This window comes from Pinus tabuliformis, chromosome X (assembly GCF_031772625.1).
Source record: "Pinus tabuliformis cultivar Carrire ecotype Pingquan chromosome X, CPIR1, whole genome shotgun sequence".
Classification (NCBI taxonomy): domain Eukaryota; kingdom Viridiplantae; phylum Streptophyta; class Pinopsida; order Pinales; family Pinaceae; genus Pinus; species Pinus tabuliformis.
The window spans coordinates 258,209,384-258,217,689 of NC_142308.1; positions in this window are offsets into that span (position 1 = coordinate 258,209,384).

The following is an 8,306-nucleotide window of genomic DNA, read 5'->3' on the forward strand; positions in this document are numbered from 1 at the left end:
AATGTGGTCGTGCAAACATAATTATGTGAAGATAGGGCTATAGGAACTCAAACTGAGCTCATACCTACTCAAAAAATCGTCACTCAAGAAGGACCGCATGCAGATTTAGTAGACGTAGCTACTCAGATGGAGGTTTGGACCTCCTACAATAAAGAAGTACAGACATAAGATATCCCCTCTTATAGCATAGGCACTCAGACGGACATACAAGCCAAAGACATTATGACGCACCATGACCCCATTCTACTAAATCTTCAGGAGGGATTGGCACAAGCCCGGCTCGTGTTGGAACGATTTGAACAAGAGACCGTTTCCCGACAGAAATATCAAGAGCTGCAGAAACAGCTTCAGGAACTGACTATAACAGAGAACAAGACTTTTGACAAGTGTAGAAAGGCGGAAGAAAAAATGGAGAAGATCAAGTTCAAGCTAGACAGAGTCATAAGTCTTGACATGCAGGTCTCCTACCACCAATTATGCCTTGTTTCTATTAGAATGGTACCTGTTATTGAAAATCAAAGCCGTAAGAGCTGGTAAACCAATTGAATTAGGGACAATTGAAGATTTTATAAATTGCTGCAAGCAACATGGTGTAAAGGTTCAAAGGCTTCTTTGTGACTTTTATCTGCACAATTTCATATTAGAAAACGACGTGGAAAAGAACCCTAACCCTTTTGTAGGAGATGTTCAATTCCAGGCTTTTATTTCGTATGTAGTTAACCAAATCAAATGGTTTAAAGCTTATAATGCATTTCAAAGACAAGAACATGGATTGGATCTTTGGGTGAGAAGTGAAGCTAAACACCCCTTACAAATGTTTTCCAACCATAAGAGTCTGATGAAATGAGAAGGGGTGATTAAAATTTTAGGGCCCATACATAAGGAGATTGTGCAGAAAGGAATCTCATATTTCCTCTCCATTCAAGAAATATCTCTGACTACATCTAAGCTCAGATGGACGATCTCCACTATTAATGTGAAAGATAGGGAACCATTTAATTCAAGAAATTTTAAAGCTGTTGCGGCCTGTATGGTCACCTACAACAATCTTATTTTGAGAGAAGGACCTTATTGGTTAGGATGCCGGTTTCGGAGTCCCATTATTTGGTATCCCCCTGAAGGGTATCAAGCTGACTACGAATTGCCTGAAGGACAGAAAGGGCTCGCCTTTGCCCTCCTGGCTCAACATCATGGTTTTAGACCAATTTTTTACGCTTTCTCTCCAGCCTACTCTTTAACTGCACTGTAAAAGAACTATCTACTTTTCATGAGGACATGAAATAGGTTAAGCAGGGGAGTATGTTGAGTTACGCAATGGGTATGTATTTACTCTTAATTCCATCACCTTTTTCCTCTTTTATTATCTCTTTCATATCTTGATATGCTAACATATTGATGGATTATGATAAGAAACGAATGAACTACTCTCTATTAAGATTTAGCCACTGTAACTAACTCTTATTCCTTTTTATGCAGAGAAACGACGAAAGGAACAATTGTTGTTCCCTAGAGACGGAACAAAATAAACCAACAAAGGAAGAATGAGGCGCGTCGGTTGCGATCAGGTCGGAGGACGAATCAGGAGGATCAACGCTAAATATGAAGGGTGTCAGAAGATAGCATTGAATTGTGAATCCCTTAGGATCTCCTGATCCTGAGGGATCACATTTATCTTCTACCTCTTTTTGACTATAAAAGTAAAAATTGTAGGAGGAAAGGGAATCGACTTTCTGTTCATTTCAAATTGTAATTTTACAGTACAGACTCTTGCTTTGGAGGAACACAACCATATTGTAATGAGAATTGAGTTCAATGGTTAATATATAATTTACGTTGTTGTTCATTCGTATTCTCTGAAGTCGCTCAGCGGTATTCGCTGGTGGCTAAGGGCCTCTGGTGGATCAAACTTCTATCCTTTGTGTTATGTATTTCTAATTCACGCAAGTTTGATTGGTTTGATATTTTTCCCATTTTCTGTGAGTTTATCTTATTTGCTATTTACCGATTTCCTATATTGAAGTTAGTACATTTTCTTTACATGCTTCACAACATTGTCATTTGATTCTATTTATGCTTATTTTAGATTAAATTAATTAGCAGTTAAGACAATGAACATTATTTATTACAATAAGAGTGTGGTTAGTATCTAATTAGATGAAAGAGTTTGGTTACCGCTACTGAACTCTTGGTTGACATCATTTCCATTTGAATTTCCAGTTTGAGATTTGATTACGGTTTCAGTTGAAGATTAAGTCTTGATGTAATATTTCCATTAACAGTTGTAGTTTTTGAGTTGTATCAAAGTTTTATATTTCATTTTGAAGAAACATTACTCTCTGGATTCATAGCATGCACATATTGTGTACACTCTTGGAATAAAAGGACTTGCCCGGGTTGATGATTAATGTGAGGTAATTAGGAGTTTTAAAAGACACCTTTTAGCACCCAAAACCTTGGAGTCATTTGTTGGATACTAATACATTATTTTATTTGTTTCTTTAAGGAAATCTAAAAGGAGTCTAAAAGTATAAACCAAAATCCTTTTAAAGAGAGACTTTCTTTGAATTAAAAGATATTGTCAAATTCTGAATTAATTTTCTCTTGTCAGTTCACAGTTACTTCGTGTGTTTTCCCCTCTTTGTAGTTTATCAAAAGTTAATTTTTACATTGTTTAACTTATTACATGAAACTAAGTTGGGGGATAAGTCACTAGGTTATTCTATTTGATATTTCCTATACTAAACACTTTGCAATCATATACAGCATCCATTGAGATTATTTGCATCAATCATTTTTCTTGAAATCCATTTATCTAGGGCATTATGTCTATGAACTAATGATCAATTTATGTACTAATTATCAATATATTTTTTCTTGAATGTCCTTTATTGAAGTAGTTTCCCCCTATCTGCAACTGATCATAATTTCCTTTTTACATTATTTAACTTATTCCATGAAACTAAATTGGGGGACAAGTCACTAGATTATTCTAATTTGATATTTACTGTATTAAACACTTTGCAATCAGATACAATATCGATTGAGGTTATTTACATCAATCATTTCTTTTTGGACTTCATTTATCTAGCACACTATGTTTATGTACTAATTATCAATATATTTTTTTCTCGAATGTCTTTTATTGAACCAATTCACTGGATGCTCACATTTGCAATCTGAATAGCTCAATACACATTTCCACTTGCAATCTAAACATTTGAATAGATGTTTGCACTCCAAATTTTGCAGGTGCACAACAATTACTTCATGTTCTACGTCGACTTTCATTGTTCAACTTGTTGTTATGATACTATGATTTATAATTGGATTCCATTACTAAACATATAATTGCATTGAACTATTAGGCATCATCATGTGTGCTTTATCTCAAAAAGACAAATTGGAATTAGTCTTGGAAAAGCATAACTTATTTCGTGTGAACAATTTCTTATATCTGATTGGAGATTGTTTGTTTGATAGTTTAGAACTTTTACTAGATTTTAGATACACATCAGTAGAGTTAAGAAAAGGAACAATAGAGTATTTTAGAAACTGTCTAGAAAAACAAGATAGAGAAGAAATTTTGTCTTATGAACATGAACTCCATGAAGAATCATTAAAATAAATGCACAACATTAGCAGTTGTGAATTGTATTTAGACAAAATGTCTAGATCAATGTCAACTGATATACCACTAGAATCTAGAGGCCTGTGGGGAGATATTTTCTGTATCCATTGGCTATCAAATTGGTTGAAAATTCCAATTAGAGTTTGGTCCAAAACGAACATGAGAATTTATTTACACTTTAATTCAAGTGTTGGAACAAATACTTGTGACATATTATTCCATGATGAGGATCCTCTGAATGGGCACTTTGAACCTTTTCTTTGTAGACGAGACTCTATCATGGATTGTACCTTCCAGCAACAAAGCAACACCTCATATGAACAAATGAACTTATCCACTAAACAAGATAACATAGAAACATGTCATCTTCGAAATAAAAAAGATACAAGTCAAAGAAAGATATGTCATGTTGAATCTGAAACATCTCATGCAACAATCGACACAAATACTGAGGACATTGTGATGTTTCATTCAACACATTCTTCAAAAAACAATACTGAAACACAACCTGAAGAAAAATGTCAACTTGTCGGAAGCCAATTCAAACCATCTTGTGACTTAAACAAGCACAAGAGAAGTTTATATTTGCGTGTGCTTAAGGACATTATTTGGAAAATTTTGAAAAGGAAGAAAATAAGGCTTGCATATAACACAATCACAATGAAACAAGAAGTAGTTCTAGAAGATCTAGAACATGTTGGTGACACGATGAGATTTCAGTCACTTGGACACTTGAAAAAACATATTAGAAACATATCACAAAGATAAATTGTAACTTCTTGTGCCTCAAGAAAACAAACAAAAATATTATCTCTGCATTTGCTTAAAGGCGTTATTTGGGAAAAATTGAAAACACATAAAATAAAACTTGCATACAACACAAGAACAATGAAATAAGAAGTAGTCATAGAAAATTTAGACCACAACACATCTGCAACAACATCAAAGGATCTCTCAAGACAGACAAAGAGATCAAGAAAATATGATCCATTGATTCAATCAAGATCAATGAAGAAATCAATAGAACTATCAAAGTTTGAACATAAATATTGAACACAAATAAGTGACACACCTATTTTCGATTGTTCATCATGTGAAAGAACTTTTTTCAAAAGAGACGTTTGCTTGGTGAAACAAGTAAATCAAACAACACAAGCAAACAAGATTATGAAACTATCAAATAGTTTCATTGAGAATGTCAGACCTAGTAGTGAAAATGCCTACATTTGTAAACATTGCAAAAAAGCATTTGAAGATGACACAATTCCTAAATATGCAGTTCCTGAACAAATAAGAAGAAACAATGCCACTAGGACACTCACACAACTCACTGAACTAGAGGAAATACTAGTTGCATTAAGATTTCCCTTCTTGCAAATAAAGGAAATGGGTCATTGACATAAAAAACTAAAACTAGGCTTAACTGGAGGAGTCATTAATGTCCCCACTAACATTTCTAGAATTCAATCTGCATTGCCTTGAACTATAAAATACACTGACACAGTGGTAGTCGTTGTCAAAAAGAGTTTAAGATTCAAAAGTTCTTATGCATTTGGTTGAGTTCGAGTTCACAAAGTCATGAAAGCATTAAAACAACTGTGCAAAAGAATGCTTTACAAGCTAGAGAATGCTACCATAGATGACAATTGGAAGGAAGCGTTCCTACAAAACCAAGAAGCATATGAAAGTTCAAGTGAGGTTGAAGATAGCGAAGACGATAACCAAGAAATTGATGAACTAACCACAAAAACATTGGTTCATGGATTCATTGATCCACATATTGTCCATGACCTTGTAAATAAACAAGTTAATATTGCACCTGCTACATGATACATGCCATTAAGGATTTTCAAAGATAAGTACTTAGAAGAGATGAGTTTTCCATCATTTTTCTATGGCAACAAACACTGAAGCGACATGTCAGAAAACTTTACATATCAAAATATTTGTCAGTGGAAAGTCCTTCATTAAAACCATGATTTTGCTTATCATTCAACTAACCTCTTCTATAAACAAATCCACATTATCATAAATCATGTATTAAATACAATGTGAATTAGAATTAGAAGATGCCAATTAAAGGGTAGAAAACTAGTTGTGAAAGATGTAAAGTCAAAATCGAATTTGGATTGCATTTTGAAGTCTAAAATTGGGTACATGGACTTAAGAAAAATTCACACTTCACCTAACTACCACCAGAAGATGCGCAACAAACTCTATGCAATTATTTGACAGCTAAGCCCACCCATTTTATTTGTGTCCTTTAGTATTGCAGAGCATCTTTGCGGTCCTCTAATGAGTGCGTTGAGATACATAAAAAAAACAATAGAAGACCAAGCATAAATGAACTAGATGAAAATGAGCCTTGCTCATTAATAAGAAATAACCCTGTTACTTGTGTATGTTACTATAGGTCTAGGAGAGACACACTACATCAATTGATATCTCATGATCACAAGTACTATGGAGAGATCAATGACTACTTCTACGTAACAGAATTCCAAAATCGGGGGAGTGAACATGAACATGGCTTATTATGGATAAAGTTTGCACCAATCTATGATAAAGATACAAACATTGAAATCAAAAATTTCATTGATAAATACTTGTCAACTAATTCATCGCTCATTGCAAAGGAGCTTAGAGCCCTACAAAACCATTCTCACATAAAAAAATGTAGAAAGCAGAGAAATTCTAATTGCAGATTTAATTTCCCAATACCACCAATGAAGGAAACAAAAATACTTAAGCCTTGTGAATTTGACAACGATAAAACAAATGCACATGTGAAACTAATATTTTAGGCAATAAACAGTACAAGATATAATGAAAATGATATGTTTGATAGCTTCTTTGATCCAAAATGGAGCTTGAATAAACCTTCCAAGTCTTCGAAAATGTTTTAAATCGAAGTATGATAGGGAAACTACGTTGAAACGTAAGCCCGTCAAAGAAATGCAGCATTAATGCTCAAGGGCCGTTGGATCCGAAAGATCAATGGACGGGAGAAAAACAACGTAGTAGTCATCCATTGTTATCACATTGAAGAAAAGCCAGCGTTGTGTTTGGACTGTGGCTTTAAGAGAAATGCGATGAAGCAGACTCGAAGGATTATTGAACAAAACAACGAAGGAATTGAGTTCCATGGTAAACGGTATTTCAGGTAGGCTTCAGGCGGTAAGTGGTATTGGAAGGGTTGTACTCGAATCCATACACCAACAGACACGTAGCACGTAGTAGGAGAGAGAAAACCGCTCTTTTCGGGCAGGTGATCTCCGTGCAATTAGGCCATCCGAAAACACTGTCATCCATTGGATTGGAGATCGCAGATCAATGGTAGAGATTGAGCAGGTTGCCTGATGTTTTGGGTTTAGTGCGAATCATCAGATTAAAAGGAAAATCGACGGACAAGATTAAGTCGTGATATATCACATCGCAATGTTTCCAAAGGAAAGGACTTAAACTGCAGGTATGGAGGAATTGTGATGAGCGATATGTGATCGGCGATCAGGAGATCGGGTCGTGACAATACAAAGGGGCCTTGCAACATTGCGACATGCGACTATGCGATGTGCGACAACGCCGATCAGAAATTGGTGAATCGCATCGCGGCAATACAAAAGGGCCAATGCACATGTGACTTGTTGATTAAAGCGATGTGCCAATATGAGATAAGCGATAGATCGGAGATTAGCGATTGGAGGAGTAGCGTAGTAGGACATGCAACTTACGATATGTGTGGATCCTAAAGGATTACAGGTGCAGTTGAATTTCATTTGAGTTCCAGATTTAGGCTCACAGTTGGGTTTCCGTGAAGTTTTCCTGTGTATTCCATTATTGGGTTCTGTTTCGGGATTTATGACGGAGGAAGGCCGAACGGTTGGGTTACCCGCGCCTGTTGTTCCTTTCGTTTGTAAACTGATTCTTTTAATGAACACTCGGTTCACGCTTTAAGCGATTTTTGTAACAGAATGTGTTATAAAACAAAATGAACCCAGAGATGCTAGGAACATAGGATAACCACCAGAGGTTGGGAGGCAGAGCCAGAGCGCTTAACAGAGTGAAGCCACCAGAGGTTAGAGGCAGCGCCTAAATGCTTCAGTGAAGTATTAGACAACAAAGAGATCAAAGGATCAAGCTGTTGTTGGTGTCTGTTGTGTAGAAGACAGAAGAAGGAATTCCAGAGACAGTGCAGAATTCTGAGGGAGTCAGAGAAGCCAGAAGCTCAAGAAGCTCAGAGCACTGACTGAAAGAATTAGTCCAGAGAAGCCTAGATTTGTCTGTAGCTAAAGGACAACCAGGGGTAAGATGGCATTCTAAGCCCATTGGTTCAGTTGTAAACCATTGGAGTTGAGTGTGGAACTTGTAAAAGAATTCAAGCCATAATCCCAAAGAGCCTAGTCGAGTTGATTAGAGCTCAAGGAGACGTAGCCCAAGATATCAGGGTGAACTCCATATTATATTGTTTTATTTTGTGATTTATTATTGTTGCGTTGCATTTACTGTTATATGTTTAAATATCAGTTTAAGCAAATGAACTCAAGCACTTGAACAGTTAAAGGCAAACAAAGCATACACCTATTTCCAGTTCTTTTAATTCCGCAAATTATCAATCATAAGCTACATCTTGGAAATTGTTTAAGCTTTGGAGTGGGATAGGTTCTTGTAGGTTGACAAG